Here is a 17,112-nt window from a genome sequence, read left to right on the forward strand (position 1 = left end):
CAGGATGCCTAGTTGCTATGGTAATGTCCTCCATAAGGACACTCCATGCTAGAGTCTTATCAGTCTAGACCTTGATCTCAGGCACACAGCTCCTGGAAACAAAGGAACTCTTTTGCTATACAACCACAATGTTTCACCAGCTCTGCTGCTCCTGAACCTGCCCGCATAACTTTAAACAATGAACTTTTTTGAGAGCTACACAAATCTCCTAACATTGCACATTGCGTCTGTAGTATGTAACTGAGGAATAAGCTACATAATGTTGCTAATTCTGTAACTTTCATGAATACAAAGAATAATGCTTGCATAATCTTTAATCTGATTAATGAGACATAAAATAAAGATTGCTGGCGTAATTCTTTAGACCTGCTTCTCCATCAGAGAGCGGCGCTCCACCAGATCCCAGCTGTTCATCTTCAAGATCTGCGTATGTGAGTCTTTATTCTTCCAATCTCCCATCACTCCTCTCCATAATCTGCTAGTTTGGCTGTGCAGGTTGCGGCATACACACAAACACATATACATATACACACACATAATTAATTATCTTGTTCTCTGTTTATTTTGCTTCATCTTTTTATGTTGTTCTCTGCCTACTTTATAGACATCACTGGCTACATCTCATATTTTCTCTCTGTTAACATTTTGAACATTCTAAACTTCCTTTTATATATATATATATATATATATATATATATATATATATATATATATTTTTTATTTTTTAGTTGTAGTTGGACATAACACCTTTATTTCACTTATTTATTTTTATGTAGTGCTGAGGATCAAACCCAGGGTCTCGCACGTGGGAGGTGAGCACTTTACCACTGAGCCACAACTCCAGCCCCTATAAACTTCCTTTTACCTTTCTACAACATTCTCTTTTCTCCTAATGAACTGTACTTTTACCATCTTTTAGAAATATTTGGTACATATAATTATTGCCCAACCATTCATGTTGCAGTTATCAATACTGTAGATGGTGTAGTTGACAGCTGCTATTTACCTTAATGCCAGGTATTACCTTAATACTCAGTACCAAAAAAAATGACCATGTATTATTGTTGCTATTATCAATTGCTGCTCCTGCCATTCCTGTTTCCAGGGTAATGTTGTAGTTGTCGTTGTAGGCACTGGATATTTACTTTAATGTTTTATATTGTTCACTGTTGTTGCTGCTGCTGTGGTTTGCTTCTTTTTCTGAGAGATTCTGGGATCTACTGAGGCACTATGAGTTCACAGGGTAGAGACTACTGCTGAGCTGTACCCAATACCCAGCCAAGAGAGAGTGTGCCTTGTTCCACATACAAACTACCCATGATCAAACTTCAGTAACATTTTAATACAAAGAATAGGGGAGGAAAAAACCTCAAACCAATGACCAGGACCCAAGTATGAATGGTTAGGTTGGCCCTCAGGTCACACTCATAGACATCCACTCCTATAGCATAACAAAGAAGTAAAAAACACTATGGACTTACAATGGTGTTGGGGGTCTCAATCCAGAATGCTCCCTAACCCTTTAGAATATGCAGAGTTCTTAAATGTAGAAGAGCAATCAAAGAGGTTGTACTCTACATACTCTATTGGATACAACTACCTAATCTACAAAAGATCCACACTAGTGAAACCTACAGAGTAAAAATGATTCTCAAGCTCTGACACAAAACACACTGTATCAAAATACAGTAATGAGGCTGGGAGCAGTTGTGCCTGCCTGTAATCCAAGTGGCTCAGGAGGCTGAGACAGAAGGATCCTGAGTTCAAAGCCAGCCTCAGCAATGGCAAGACACTGAGAAATTCAGTGAGACCCTGTCTCTAAATAAAATACAAAATAGGGCTGGGATGTGGCTCAGTGGTTGAGGGCCCCTGAGTTCAATCCTCAGTACCAAAAAAAAAAAAAAAATACACTAATCATAACCAATAAACTAGGATGGAAATTGTTGTAGTCAGTCTTTTTGCTGCTCTGACCAAAAGATATGACAAGAACAATTTTAAAAGAAGGAAGTTTATTTTGTGCTCATGGTTTCAGAGACCTAAGTCTATAGATGACCAACTCCATTCCTCAGGGCCTGAGGTAAGGCAAAACATTATGGCAGAAGAGTGAGGCAGAGGAAAGCAGCTCAGGACATGGCCACCAAGAAACATTGAGAAAGAGAGATAGATATGCTCATCAAGAACAAAATATATACCCCAAAGTCATGCCTCCAATACCCACCTCCTCCAACCACACCCTACCTGCTTATAGTTAGCACCCAGTTAATCCCTCTTAGGGGATTAATGCACTGATTATGTTAAAACTCTCATAACTAAATTATTTGACCTCTCAATTTTCTTGCATGTGTCACAAATGAGCTTTTGGGGGACACCTCAAACCTAAACCATAACAGAAATTATGCTATAAACCACTTGGAAATATATTGAAAATATCACAACAACATGATATCCCAGAACACTTTGGCTAGAGAAGACTGTGACCTAAAATGGCCCACATGAAAGAGTTGAAGAAAAATACAGATGCACAAAATTCAACACAGGAATACAAGATATATATATATATATATATATATATATATATATATATATATATATATTAACATTACACTTCCTAAAGCTCATAATTCACCAGCAACTGACTCCAAAGATATTGAAATGAGTGAAATGTCAGTTAAACTATTCAAAGAATGATTACTAAAATGATCAACAAATTCTAAGAGAACACAGAAAAATGAAGCAATTAAAGAATTCAGTACAGGACATGAATGAGAAATTCAAGGAGATAAAGATATTGAAAAAAAATCAAACAGAAATCTAGGAAATGAAAGGCACAATAAGTCAAATAATATGTTCAGTTGAAAGTCTAATAATAGACCAGGCAGAAGACAGAATCCCAGAGCTTGAAGACAAAATGGCTAGCTTTGAACATTAAACAATCATTGGAATTGAAGAGGATTGTGAGATGCAGGATAAAGGTAGAGATAACCTCTTCAAGGAAGTAATAAGACAATTTCCAAACCTTGGAAATTATAAGAGCACCTAGATACATGATGCCTTTAGAACCTCAAATACACAATATTTAAAAAGAATCTTTCCACAATTACAATTAATATACTGACCATATGGAACAAGGACAGAATTTTTAAAAGTCTCAAGAGAAAAATGTCAGGTCATATTTAGAGGTAGACTAATCAGAATTACTTCTGATTTCTCAATACAAACTCTAAAATCCAGGAATGATGTTTTCTGAGTCTTGAAAGAAAATAACTGTCAACCCAGATTTCAATACCCAACAAAGCTATCATTCATAATCAAAGAAGAAATAAGAACCTTCTAAGATAAATAAAAATAAAAGAATTAATAACTGCTAAGCTGCCACTTTAGAATATACTTAGATATTACACAGAAAAAGAATAAAAGAAAAACAAATGCAAGAGCTCATAAATGGACAAATTTCATTTGAAGAGTAGCTAAGCAAATGAGAAATGGGACCAAATTAAACATTAGAAATAAATCAAAATTGCAGTAATTAATAAACATCTTAGACCTAACTATATGTTTTTTTTTTTAAAGAGAGAGTGAGAGAGGAGAGAGAGAGAGAGAGAATTTTTAATATTTATTTTTTAGTTTTCGGCGGACACAACATCTTTGTCGGTATGTGGTGCTGAGGATCGAACCCGGGCCGCACGCATGCCAGGCGAGCGCGCTACCGCTTGAGCCACATCCCCAGCCCGTAACTATATGTTTTTGCAAGAGACTCACATTACAGGCAAAGACAGTCATAGACTGAAAGAAAAAGCATAGACATTGATATGCCATGCAAATGGAGCCCTAAAACAAGCAGGCGTAGCTATTATCATGTCTGAAAAAGCAGACTTCTGCCAAAATTAATTAGAAGAGACAAAGAAAATTTATCCATAGGAATAAAGGGAACAATCCATCCAGAAGTCATGATAGTAAATATTTATATTCCAAATGTTGGTACACCTAATTACAAGAAACAGACACTAGTTGACTTAAAGAATCAGATAGATACCAGGTATGGTGGCCCATGCCTGTAATCCCAGCAATTTAGAAGGCTGAGACAGGAGGATCACAAGTTCAAGACTAGCATCAGTATCTTATCCAGGCCCTAAGCAACTTAGCAAGACCCTATCTAAAAATAAAAAATGAAAAGGGCTAGGGATGTGGCTCAGTGGTGAAGTACCTTGATTCAATCCCCAGTAATAACAACAACAACAAATCAGATAGACCCCATGACAAAAACATTGGGATATTTCAACACACTTCTATTACCAACAGACAGTTCATCCAGGCATAAACTCAACCAAGATCCAACAGACCTAAAAAAAAAAAAAAATTGAAATCATTCTGGGTACAGTGATGCATGCCTGTAATCCTAGAAAACTGAAAGGCTAAAGCAAGAGGATTACAAGTTTAAGATCAGCTTTGGCAACATAGCAAGACCCTGTCTCAAAATAAAAATTTAAAAACAACAGGGGGAAATGTAGCTCAGTGGTAGAGTGCCCTTAGTCTAATCCTGAGTCAACCCCCACACACACACATTCGCATGCACACACACACACACATCAAATGGATTTAGTGAACATCTATATAATATTGCTCCAAAACAGCCAAATTCACTTTCTTCTCAGCTGCTCATGGTACCTTCTCTGAAACAGATCATATTTTAGGACACAAAACAACTCTTATCAAATATAGAAAAATCAAAATATTTCCTTGTCTGCTTCTGACAATAATGGAATGAGATTAGAAATATGAAAAAATTAAAAACTATAGAAACTATAAAAACATATGAAAACTAAACAATATATTTTAGAATGATGAATAAATGATAGAATAAATCAGGAAAGAAATTTTAAAATTCTTAAATAAGAATAATGATACAACATAACAGAACCTCTTGGACATTACAAAGGCAGTTCTAACAGGCAACTTTATAGCTATGAATGCCTACACAAGAATATCAGAAAGATCCCAAATAAACAACTTAATGATGCATATCAAATCCCTCATAAAATGACAACAATGGAGCTGGACGTGGGGCTCAGTGGTAGAGCGCTCGCCTTACATGTGTGAAGCACTGGGTTTGATCCTTAGGACCACATAAAAATAAATTAATTAAATAAAGCTATCATGTCCATCTACAATTAAATAATATTAAAACAACAAAAACAAATCCCTAAATCTGTAGAAAGAATGAACTAATTAAGATCAAAGTTGAAGTCAATAAAATAGAGATTTTTTAAAAAAATATGTAAGGATCAATGAAACAATGAATTGGTTCTTCAAAAAGATAAAGATTGATAAGACCTTAGCCAAACTAACCAAAAGAAAAAGAAGGGGTGGGATGTAGCTCAGTGGTAATGTGCTTGCATTGTATATTCTCATTCAGTCCCCAGCATGCATGCACACACACATACACAAAGGAAAAGAAATACAAGAAAAAGACAGAAGACCCATATTAATAAAATTAGAAATGCAAAAGGAGATATCACCATAGACATCACAGAAATCCAAATGATCATTAAAAACAATTTTGTAAATTTTTATTTCAACAAATTGGAAAGTATAAAAGAAATGGATATGACCTGCCAAAATTGAATGGAAAGGATATATAAAACCTAAACAGATCAATAACAAGCAATGAGGTAAAAGCATTTAAAAAAAAACAACAAAGAAAAGTCCAGGGGCTGGGGTTATGGCTCAGTAGTAGAGTGCTCGCCTAGCATGTGCATGGTACTGGGTTTGATCCTCAGTACCACATAAAAATAAAATAAAGTATTGTGTCTAACAACTAAAACAAATTTTTTTTTTAAAAAAAGAAAGAAAAAGAAAAAGTCCAGGACTAGATGGATTCTCAGCTGAATTCTACTTGATCTTTAAAGAAGAACTAATACCAATGGTCCTCAAATTATTCCATAAAATAGCAATGGGTGGAAGCCAGTATCACCCTCATACTAAATCCAGCTAATGACATACCAAGGAAACAAAACTACAGATCAATATCCTTGATGATATTAGATGTAAAAATCCTTAACAAAATAGTAGCAAATCATATTCAACAACATATTAAGAATGTTACTCATTATGACCAAGATGGTTTCATTTCAGGATTCAAGGATGGTTTAACCTACTCAAATCAATAAATGTAATTCATCACCTAAATAAAACTAAGGACAAAAATCATACAGTCATCTCAATAGATGCTGAGAAACCATTCAACAAAGCTCAGCCACCAATTCATGATTAAAAAAAACTGAAGAAACTAGGAATAGAAGGAACTTACCTCAACATCTTAAGGACTATATATGACAAATACAAAGCCAACATCACAATGAATGGGAATAAACTGAAAGCATTTCCCTTAAAATCTAGAACAAGACAGGGATGTCCACTTTTACCATTCCTATTTAATATAGTATTAGAAATTGTAGCCAAAGCAATTATGCAAGAAAGGGATATAAAGGAAATTTTTTTAAAGTAAAGAAAGTAAAGAAAGAAGTCAAATTATCACTGTTCACAGATAATATGATCCTATACTTAGAAGATCCAAAACACTCCACCAGAAGACTACTAGGGGTAATAAACAAATGCAACAAAGTAGGTGGATACAAAATCAGCAAGCAAAAATCAATACCTTAACTATGCACCAATAATGAATCTGCTGAAAAAGAAATCAGGAAGAAAATTCCATTTTCAATAGCCTAAAATAACACCTAGGAATAAATCCAACCAAGGAGGTTAAAAAAACTCTATAATGGCTGGCTGTGGTGCATGCCTGCCCAGTACCCAAAAGACAGAACAAAACAAACAAACAAACAAAAAAACTACAACAACAACAAAAACAAAACAAAACAAAACAAAACAAACCCCTCTACACTGAAAACTATAGAACACTGAGGAAAGGAATTGAAGAAGTCATTACAAGATGGAAAGACTTTCCATGTTCCGGGAAAGGGAGATTTAATGCTGTTAAATTAGGCACATTACCAAAAACAATCTACAGGTTTCATGCAATCATCATTAAAATGCTAATGACACGCACAGGACTAAAAAAAAAAGAGTCCTAATGTGCACTTGGAAGAATAAAAGACCTAGAATACCAAAGCAATTCTAAGCCAAAAAACAATACTGGAAACCTCACAATACCCAACTTCAAATTATATTACAGCATTATAGTAATTAAAAATGGCATGATACTGGCATACAGCAAACACAGAGACTAATGGAAAAGAACAGAAGACACAAACTCACACAGGTACAATCATCTGATCCTTGACAGTTGTGCCAAACACATACACTGAAGAAAAGATAGCATGTTTGTCAACTGGTGCTGGAATGACTGGTTATCCCTGTGGAAAAGAATAATCAGCTCAGAAAGCTAAGGCAAGAGGATCCCAAGTTCAAAGCCAGCCTCAGCAAAAGCCAGGAACTAAGCAACTCAGTGAGACCCTGTCTCTAAATAAAATACAAAATAGGGTTAGGGCTGTGGCTCAGTGGTTGAGTGCCCCTGAGTTCAATCCCCCATACAAAAAAAAAAAAAGAAAAAAAGAAAAGAAAAGAAAAAGAAAGAAAGAATATGAAATGAGAACCTACAGAATGGAATAAAATATTGGTAGCTACTCTTCTGGCAGAGGATTAAAATTCAGAATATACACAATAGTTCTAAGAAACCAGCCTAGATGCCCTTCAATAGATGAATGGATAAAGAAAATGTGGTACATATACACAATGGAATATTACTCAACCATAAAGAAGAATGAAATTATGGTTTGCCAGTAAACGGATGGAACTGGAGGCTATCATGCTAAGTGAAATAAGCCAATCCCCCCAAAACTTAAGGCTAGATATTCTCTCTGATATGCAGATTCTGATTCACAATAGGTGGGGAGGAGAGAAGGTGCTTTACCAAATTGGACAGGGTGGACTGGGAGGAAGGAGGGGGAATTAGAATGGGAAAGACAAAAGAATGCATTGGACATTACTTTCCTATGTTCATATATGAGTACATGACCAGTGTAACTCCACATCATGTACAACCACAAGAATGGGAAGTTATACTCCATGTATTTATGATATGTCAAAATACAATCTACTGTTGTGTATAACTAAAAAGAACAAATAAAAATAGTAAAAAAAAAAGTCAGAATATATGAAGATCTCAAAAAGCTCAAACTCCCCCCAAGAAGTACAACCAAGTCAATAAGTGGACAAATGAACTAAAAAAACACTTCTAGTCTGGGGCTGCAGTTCAGTCACAGAGTGCTTGCCTAGCATATGTGAGGCACTGGGCTCAATCCTTATCACCACATAAAAATAAACAAATAAAATAAAGCCATGCTGTGCATATACAACTATCAAAAAAAGTTTTTAAAAAGACACTTCTCAAAAGAAGAAATACAAATGGCAAAACATTTTTTTAAAAGTTCCACATAACTAGCAATAAGGGAAATGTAAATCAAAACTACACTGATATTTCATCTCACTTCAGTCAGAATTGCAGCCATTAGGAATACAAACAATAATAAATTCTGGAGAGGATATGGGGGAAAAGAATACTTTTATACTATTGATGGGATTGTAAATTAGTACAACCACCATGAAAATCAGTATGAGATTTCTTCAAAAGACTAGGCATGGAACCACCTTATGACCCAGCTGTACCAGGCAGTTAGGCATCAAGTTACATACATGTTGCATTTATCCTAACGAATTAATGTCATCATATGATAGTGATGCATGCATAGCCATGATTATAGCAGCACAATTCACAATAGCAAAATTCTGGAACTAGCCTAGGTTTTTGCCAACAGACAAATGGATATAGAAAATGTGGTGTATACATACAAAATGGCACTTTATTCAAATACAAAAATAATGAAATTATGTCATTTGCAGCAAAATGGGTGATCTTGAGATCATTGTGTTAAGCAAAATAAGCCAAACTCTCAAAGTCAAGGGTCATGTGTTTTCTCTCATACGTTGAAGATAGGGAAGAAAAAGAAAGGAAAGAAAGGGGTGGATCTCATGAAAATGCAAGAAAGAACAGTTGAGTAGAATAAAGGGACAAGGGAGAGGGAGCAGAAGAGGGAAAGTGGAAATACTGGAACAATATTGGCCAAATTATATTGCTATATTGAGTGCATGTATGGCTGTGTAACAAAGAATCCAACTATTATGCATAATTATAAACACCAATAAAATATGAAAACAAAATATTGTTTAAAATGGTTATCATTGGTGTATTTTGAAGTATCTTATTAATACATATTTTTTTCTTTTCCTATTTATTTATTTATTTTTGTTTCATAGGGTTCTTGAGAGCCTCTAGGAAGCCTTTAGCAACCCCTTAGATCTATTCTACACTCGTGTAATACTTGGACATAACTTGATTTTAAAACTTTCATCAGAAACTATTTGCTATTTGTCCTTCAATACCTCTTCATTCTGTCTTACAGTAATGGAGCATTTATTTAGGCACAGAGTTGCTCAGTTAAAGAGTATAACTCCTAGCTTTCCTTGCACGTAGTTTTGGCTATATAACTGAGTTAGACCAATGGGGTATAAGCAGAACCGATAAAGGAAACTTCTGGGTTAAAATCTAAAGCATCCTTTCTAGTGCAATTTGAAGCTAAGAGTTGGAGCAACCTTCTTGAAATCACTAAGTAGTCTGTACTTTGAGAACAATAGTTAAAAGATAGATAGAAGCCTAGGCCCCTTTCCTCTTCAAGTAGAATTGCCAGCTTAGACATGAGGAATAAATTTGTATTATTTAAACCACTTTGAGATTACTACTATGGCAGCTGAACTGATGTGCTAATATATAATTTGTATCTAAAAGTCAGGTACTACTATTATATAACCAATAGCTGGAGGCATTAGCAGGCATCAAGTCATGAACATACTGTAGACTTTAAGACTGGTAACTCTTAAGTTATGAAACAACATTTGGTAAAATTGTCCACATATGGTAGCACATGTCTATAGAGCCTATACCTCTAAGAGGATGAGTGTTTCTCAAAAGCTGTCCTATTGAAATTTTGGGTAGAACATTTTTTGTGTGTGGTTCAAGAATGCCCTAAGCATTGTATGATGTCTAGTGTCTCTGCTCCTCATCCATGAAATGCTAGTAATAAGCCTCAGCTAAGGGCTGGGGATATAGCTTAGTTGGTAAAGTGCTTGCCCCACATGCACAAGGCCCTGGGTTCAATCCCCAGCACCACACACACACACACACACACACCATATATATAATATATATATATATATTCCATATTCTCCCCGGTATCCCTTATAGAAAATGAACTGTGCCCTAGATAAAAATCACTGCACTTGAAAAAGTAGCTAGAAAAAATGTCAGAACATTGGTTTTTTGGCTGTTTCTTGCCACTTTTGATGAAGTCCTTAAGAGAGAGAAAAGCTCAAGCTAAGTTACATGTACAGATGGAGGGAACAAAGTTTTGGAAGACAAGGTTCTGTCCAAATGGATTCAAAAACTTTCCATGCTCTTTGGAAAGAGAGCACATCCTGCAGAAGGAAAGAAGGATGCTTATAGTTTGTGGACAAAGAGTGTGACAAAGGTTGCTAGTTTTCTGTAGAATCTATATTTCCCCTCTAGCATAAGAATAAAACTTCAAACTGAGTGCAGAGCTTCAAAGCTGTAGGATTTTCAGTCTCTTTGTATTTATGTTGTGACTCATGAATAAGTTATGGTCAATGAAATGAGAATTTGGTGTGAGACATACAGAGTGTGAGTTTAAATGGACTAGTATGTCCTCTTCTTTTCCTTTGTCCCTTGTGATTGCTGGTGTGATGATAGAAACTGGAACCCTCATATTTCCTACAAGATGGAAGCCACATGTTGAGAATGACAGGTCAACTGCATAAAAGAGTTGAAACCCTCAATAATTTACAAAGGAGAACCACTACACCAGCTCAAATTTTTAAGTGAAAGAGAAATAAACATCTACTGTGTAAGTCATATCAACATCTATCATTTATCTATACAAAGAATTCATCAAGGAATGCATAAACATTATTGAACTGTATAAGCCATATCAGGTCTCTATTATGAATTAAATCCATATTCTAAATAAAGCAGTACCTACCACCCTTAGATATAATCTTTTACTAGATTTTACATGTTTTGAGGCCTAGGAGACAACCCTTTTTTTTTCTCCTTCTAATCTTCAATATATAGGACCAGTATTGAGTATTTAATGAAACATTCTTCAGTGGTAAAAATAAATTAATTATCAATTCATGAAAATACATGGAAAAAAACTTAAATATGTATTACTAACTGAAAAAGCCAATCTCAAAAGTTCATACTGTGTGATTCTAACTATATGACATCTTAGGAAAGGAAAACTATTGAGTCAATAAAAAGACAGTGGTTGCCAGAGACTTGTGGAGAGGGAGGGATGAACAGGCAGAGCACAGAGGACTTTTGAGGCAGCAAAACTATTCTGCATAATACTATGCATTATTATGCATTTGTCCAAAACTCATAGCATTTACACTACCCAGAATGTATTTTAACATTAATTATGGACATTGGGTGATGATGATGTGTCGATGTAAGTTCATCAATTATAACAAATGTACCACTTTAGTGAGAGATATTGATAATGGAAAAGAATATGTATGTGGTATTGGGGTAGTGGAAATATATGGGAACTTCGTATACTTCCCACTTAATTTTGTGGCAAACCTAAAACTGCTCTAAAAAATAAAGTCTATTACAATTTTTTTTTGTCAATGATCGGCTCAATATTCTGATTTGGACACAAATTATTGATTAAGTGATGCTATGACATTCAATGATGAATAGTTCATATAGACAGATCATAGATATGGATAGATATAGATGGATGGATAGATATTGATATCTTCAAAATATCAGCATATTTTTAAAGATATTAACTAGCAAACACACTAGCATGAGTTGAGATTGGCCAAGACTAGACCTACTGCTAGGACTACAATGTTGCATCCTTGAATAGGCCTGATGATGCAAGGAGAAATAAAAGTATGGGTGTGTATTCAAGTAAGAATATCTTTGCATGATCAAAATAGGGTGAGCATATATCCTTGTTTGCTCAGGGATTTCCCAATTTACTTCTGTATTGTGACATAACTGTTAATTATGTTTCTTTTATTCTGAAAATTGTTCTTGTAAGAGTGGGTCCTTGAGTACTAACATGTCATATTCCTGGCGACAAAAACGCTCAGGGTCACTCCAGGGTTACTGGGCTGCGTGAAATAACCACACAAGAGACAGAAATGCCTTTTTCTTTGGGGTTCCTGTGACAGTTCCTCTGACCTTAAGGGTCTGCAGAAAGAGAGAGAGCCCGTGCTGACCCCTTTTATTGAGGAGAAGCCATTCAAATGAGGCAAGGGGTCAGGTTTCAAGGGGCTGAGTCTAGCTTCATGATGTCTCACTGACATCTAGGAAGGCCACACCCAAGGGCAGAGTAAGAGAAGGGGACACACAAAGGGGTTTCCATGGAACATTCTATCCCAAACAGGGCAATGGGTTAATATCACAAAGGAACAGGTGAGCGTAGCTCTACCCATGGGGTACAGGAAGGCACGCCTATGCATGAAGACACATTTGGTTGCATTTTTACTACTCTCAAGATTGGGGCTACCATCTTCAGCAACTTAAAGAGTAGCCAGACCAATGGGGGTGGGGGGTATGACTGACAGTGCCTCAACCGATTAGGAGAGGAAAAATGCTGGTCACTCGGAGCGACGGCCTCCCACCCTAACATACTCTTCCTCACCTTCCTTCTCATCCATTCCATTCACCCCAAACAGTATAAAAGATAGGAAGTCCCAAATCCTGGGTTCCTCTGACTTGAATTATCTCTCCTAATGAGCTACTAAAGCCACCAACCTGGTCCACCTCCCCTTTCTTGCATTCTTGATCTCATACATATTATTTTGACCTGTTTTCTAGGTGGTTAAATTGTAAGCTGAAGTGATAATATTTACAAAGTCTGGGGCATCATCCCCACTGATCCTAAAACAAAGGATAGGCGTTGTGGCCTGACATATCTTAAGAGCAGAACTTTTTCCTTTTGACTTCTACATTTTGAATGTTCTCAAAATCTAAAATACAGAGCAGATGTAGTAGCCAGATCTTGTTTTCTAATACCATTATCCAATAAAAAGAGTCAGAGTTCCTGGAAGAAATGGATAATTCTAGGACTGGGGAAAAAAATGCACAAGATTAGCCTAGAGTATGTTGTAGGGTTAGAAAGTAAGGAAATTCTAAAAGAGAGGGGAGTGTAGGAACAGAGGAACCAACTGATAGAATTAATGAACAAAGCTGGAATAATTTGAGCAACAAAAAATGTTCAATTATAAAAATAAATATCCATGAGGCCATATTGATACAAGAAAATTATTAGATAAATTAATTGGAGAAGAGACAAACTTCCCTTAGAAAATTCCAAATGAAATACGTGGATGCTTTATCATAAAGTAGGGGAGAGGTCCTAACTCTCCACTCCTTAAATATGAGTTGCAGACAGTGACTTCCTTCCAAAGAGTAAAGTACAGAAAAGAAGGGTTAAAAAAATAAACTTGATATGGAGAGACATGACAAACACAACTACTTCAGGCAGGTTATTAAGGTCAGCATAAATTTATAAATCATCTTGCTAGTGTGTACCCTGAGAGAATGTAAAGAAAAGGGCACTTTATGTCTGTGATCTTCCTTCCCAAGGCCCAACTGAGGGGCATCCAACAAATATACCTGCCCAGCAATCATTAGAACTGTCAAGGTCATCAAAACAAGGAAACTCTGAGGAACTACCACAGACATGAAGAACTTAAAGAGGAGACAAGATAATTAATTAAAAGTAATGTGGGTGTCTTGGATAGATAACCTAGGATCGAAGAAGAGTATTAGGGGGCTAGAGATGTGGCTCAAGCGGTAGCGTGCTCGCCTGGCATGCGTGCGGCCTGGGTTCGATCCGCAGCACCACATACAAATAAAGATGTTTTGTCCACCGAAAACTAAAGAATAAATAATAAAATTCTCTCGAGCGCTCTCTTTAAAAAAAAAAAAAAGAGTGTTAGGTAAAAGCTAACAAGCCAAACTTATCAATATTGGTTCATTAATTATAACAGCATACCATACATGTAAGATGTTAACAATTGGAGAAACTGGGTATATGGCATATGGTAATTATTGTCCTATCTCCACAACTTTTTATTCATCTAAAACTTCTAAAAGATAGTTTACTTTTTAAAATATAAAGTACAAAATATTTTTAAAAATTTGTTTGAGGGTTTGGGGCTGTGGCTCAGTGGTAGCACACTCGCTTGGCATGTGTGAGGCACTGGGTTCAATTCTCAGCACTGCATATAAATAAATAAAATAAAGGTTTATCAACAACTTAAAAAATTAGTCTGAAAAGACAATTTTGCAGAAGCACTTTTAAAAAGTAAGGTACCAACTTGCATGTTAGTTTCAATCACTTTAAACATGTGACCATTTTGCCTTCTTTCCAAATATGCCTGATGTTTATGTTAACCTATGATTGTAGAATATATATAAAAATTTGATTTTTCTCAATAAGCTCAAGGTAACTTACCCTCACTTGAAAACTAAAAGTTCATTAATACATTTCCCAACTTCAGAACAAGTTGATTTCCCGAAATTTAATCAAGTGTTTGAAAACTGAAACACATTTTTCCCACAGAAATGTTGTTATTATTGACAATGGTCAACTCCCAGTCCAGCCCAGTGAAGCTGATTAAGTTCATAAGAAGCAAAAACAGACATCTACAATCAAAGTAGTGTAAAACTATATTTTGAAAAAGGAAAAAAAAAACTTATTTTTTTAAAACTCAAAAGATTAAGCATGCAATTTAAATTTATTTCAAGTCTATCACCCACAATGTTTGAGCCAGGGGCTAATTTTGGGCCTTTGCATAAAACCTTAAACTTGGAAATGCTACACTACAGATGCAAAGGGGACTGAGAAAGGTGTTAAACCGGGGTGGGTGGGAGATAGGAGGATCTTAAGTGCAGTTAAGGAGAACCATACCATTTTAACTTCTAGGAGTACGAGGAAGCTGGTATCCCATAGGATGGAAGAAGAGAGATGGGGACTTTGATTTCTCCTAATTCTAGAAACCTAAATGTGCTACTACTACCCAGAAGGTGGGATCAAGAGTATGTGTGGCAGCTACTCAACACAGATAACTACCTCATCAAATTGTGGGATCCTGAGTATATGCAATTGGGCAGCAGCAGGGGCTGGTCAGTGCTCCTCATAGTAGTCTCTATCTAGCTGACAACAACAACAAAATAAAGTGGATTCACCCAGCAGACCAGCAGAAATGCTGACAGGGATGATGAAGACATAAATTTCCAACATGGAGAATCAGAAGAAGAAATAGAGATAAGATGTTAGTCCCAGATGGAGTCGTCATTCTTACAGCACAGCTAGGGTTAATGTTTGATGTAGAACAAATTTGTATACACAGGTTGAAGAAGTATTTCACAAGAAATTTATTAAGCACTTTCCATTTGTTATATTATACGAAAATTTTATACTGGAAAAAGAACTACAAGAACTTTTCAAAACTTAAAAACAAGTATTTTCTAAAGGGGAATCAGCAGAGAGGAAAGGGACCAAAGGGTGGAAGAAGAGAAGGGAGGGGGAATGTACTGGGGAGTGATATTAGCCAAATTATATTGTTATGTTGTATGCATATATGAATATATAACAACAATCTCATCAATATGTACAACTATGATGCACCAATGAAAATGTGGGGGAAAAAACAAAGTGTTTTAAAAAATTGTGTATTTTCAAACAATTTTTTTTGTGTGTGTGTGTGGCATTTGGAGATCAAACCCAGGGCTTCATGTATGTTAGTCAAGCACTCTACGTCTGAGCTACATATCCAGCCCTTTATAAATTTTAAAACAGGATCTTACATTGCCCAGGCTGGCCTTGAACTTGGGATTCTCCTGCCTCAGTCTCAAAAATAACTGAAACTAGGAGCCAGGTGCAGTGGGGCAGGCCTGTAATCCCAGCGGCTCTGGAGGCTGAGGCAGCAGGATCACGAGTTCAAAGCCATCCTCAGCAACTCAGTAAGGCACTAAGCAACTCAGTGAGACCCTGTCTCTAAATAAAATACAATAGGGTTGGGGAAGTGGCTAAGTGGTTGAGTACCCCCGAGTTTAATACCGTGACAAACAAAACAAAAAGCTGACTAAAATGGGGAGTCACTACTTTTTCTGCAACTGGAAATACCACAGTAAAAATCTCCATATTGTAGGCTACTGTTTATGCTTACTTGCTGTTGTAAACTTCCAAAATCTCTCCAGCTCACCCCAACAGAAGTTTGTTTCTAGTTTACACTGCTGGATGATGCAAATCAGGCTAATCTTGTGGGGAATCCACCTCCAACAGTGATTTAGGGAACCATCTTTTAGTTTGCTTTAGAGGGTTTTTGTTGTTTTGATACTATAAGTTGAACCCAGGGGTGCTCTACCACTGAATTACATCCTTGGTCTTTTTGTTTTGAAGGTTTTGAAGTTCTTAATTGCAACACTTAAGCATAGGAGAAAACTTGGAAGATGTGAAGGAACAATTTATGACTAAGATTGGAAATGGCTTAGGATATTTCTATCCAGATCTTACTGGCTTCAACCTCACTATGTGGTTCCAGTCTAATTGCAAGGGAAGCTGGGAAATAGTCTTCCTGTATGCTCAAAGAAACTGGATGAACATTAGGCATTTTTTTTAAATATTACATTTCAAAGGATATACTCCTATGTACAAGTGTTTTGCAGAAGAACTTTAATATTCCCTATTTCTACCAACAGAACAAAACTACTCAGCAAAAAATTCTTGCTTTTCTGAAGCCCAACTGACCAGATTCCTGTGTCAAATGGTTCTCATTTTCTCCCAATGCTTGCGTGAAATTAGGAAAGACCAGGAAAGCAAGCAGCCTTTATATTGCTGCATACACTTGACAGAAAGATGACTGAAGGTAGACATGGCATGTACAGAGGCTTCCAGGTGACATCCTGCTTTGTGCTACAAAAACCAGAATATC

Source organism: Spermophilus citellus, assembly GCF_964194105.1.
Source record: "Spermophilus citellus genome assembly, chromosome: 1".
NCBI lineage: Eukaryota > Metazoa > Chordata > Mammalia > Rodentia > Sciuridae > Spermophilus > Spermophilus citellus.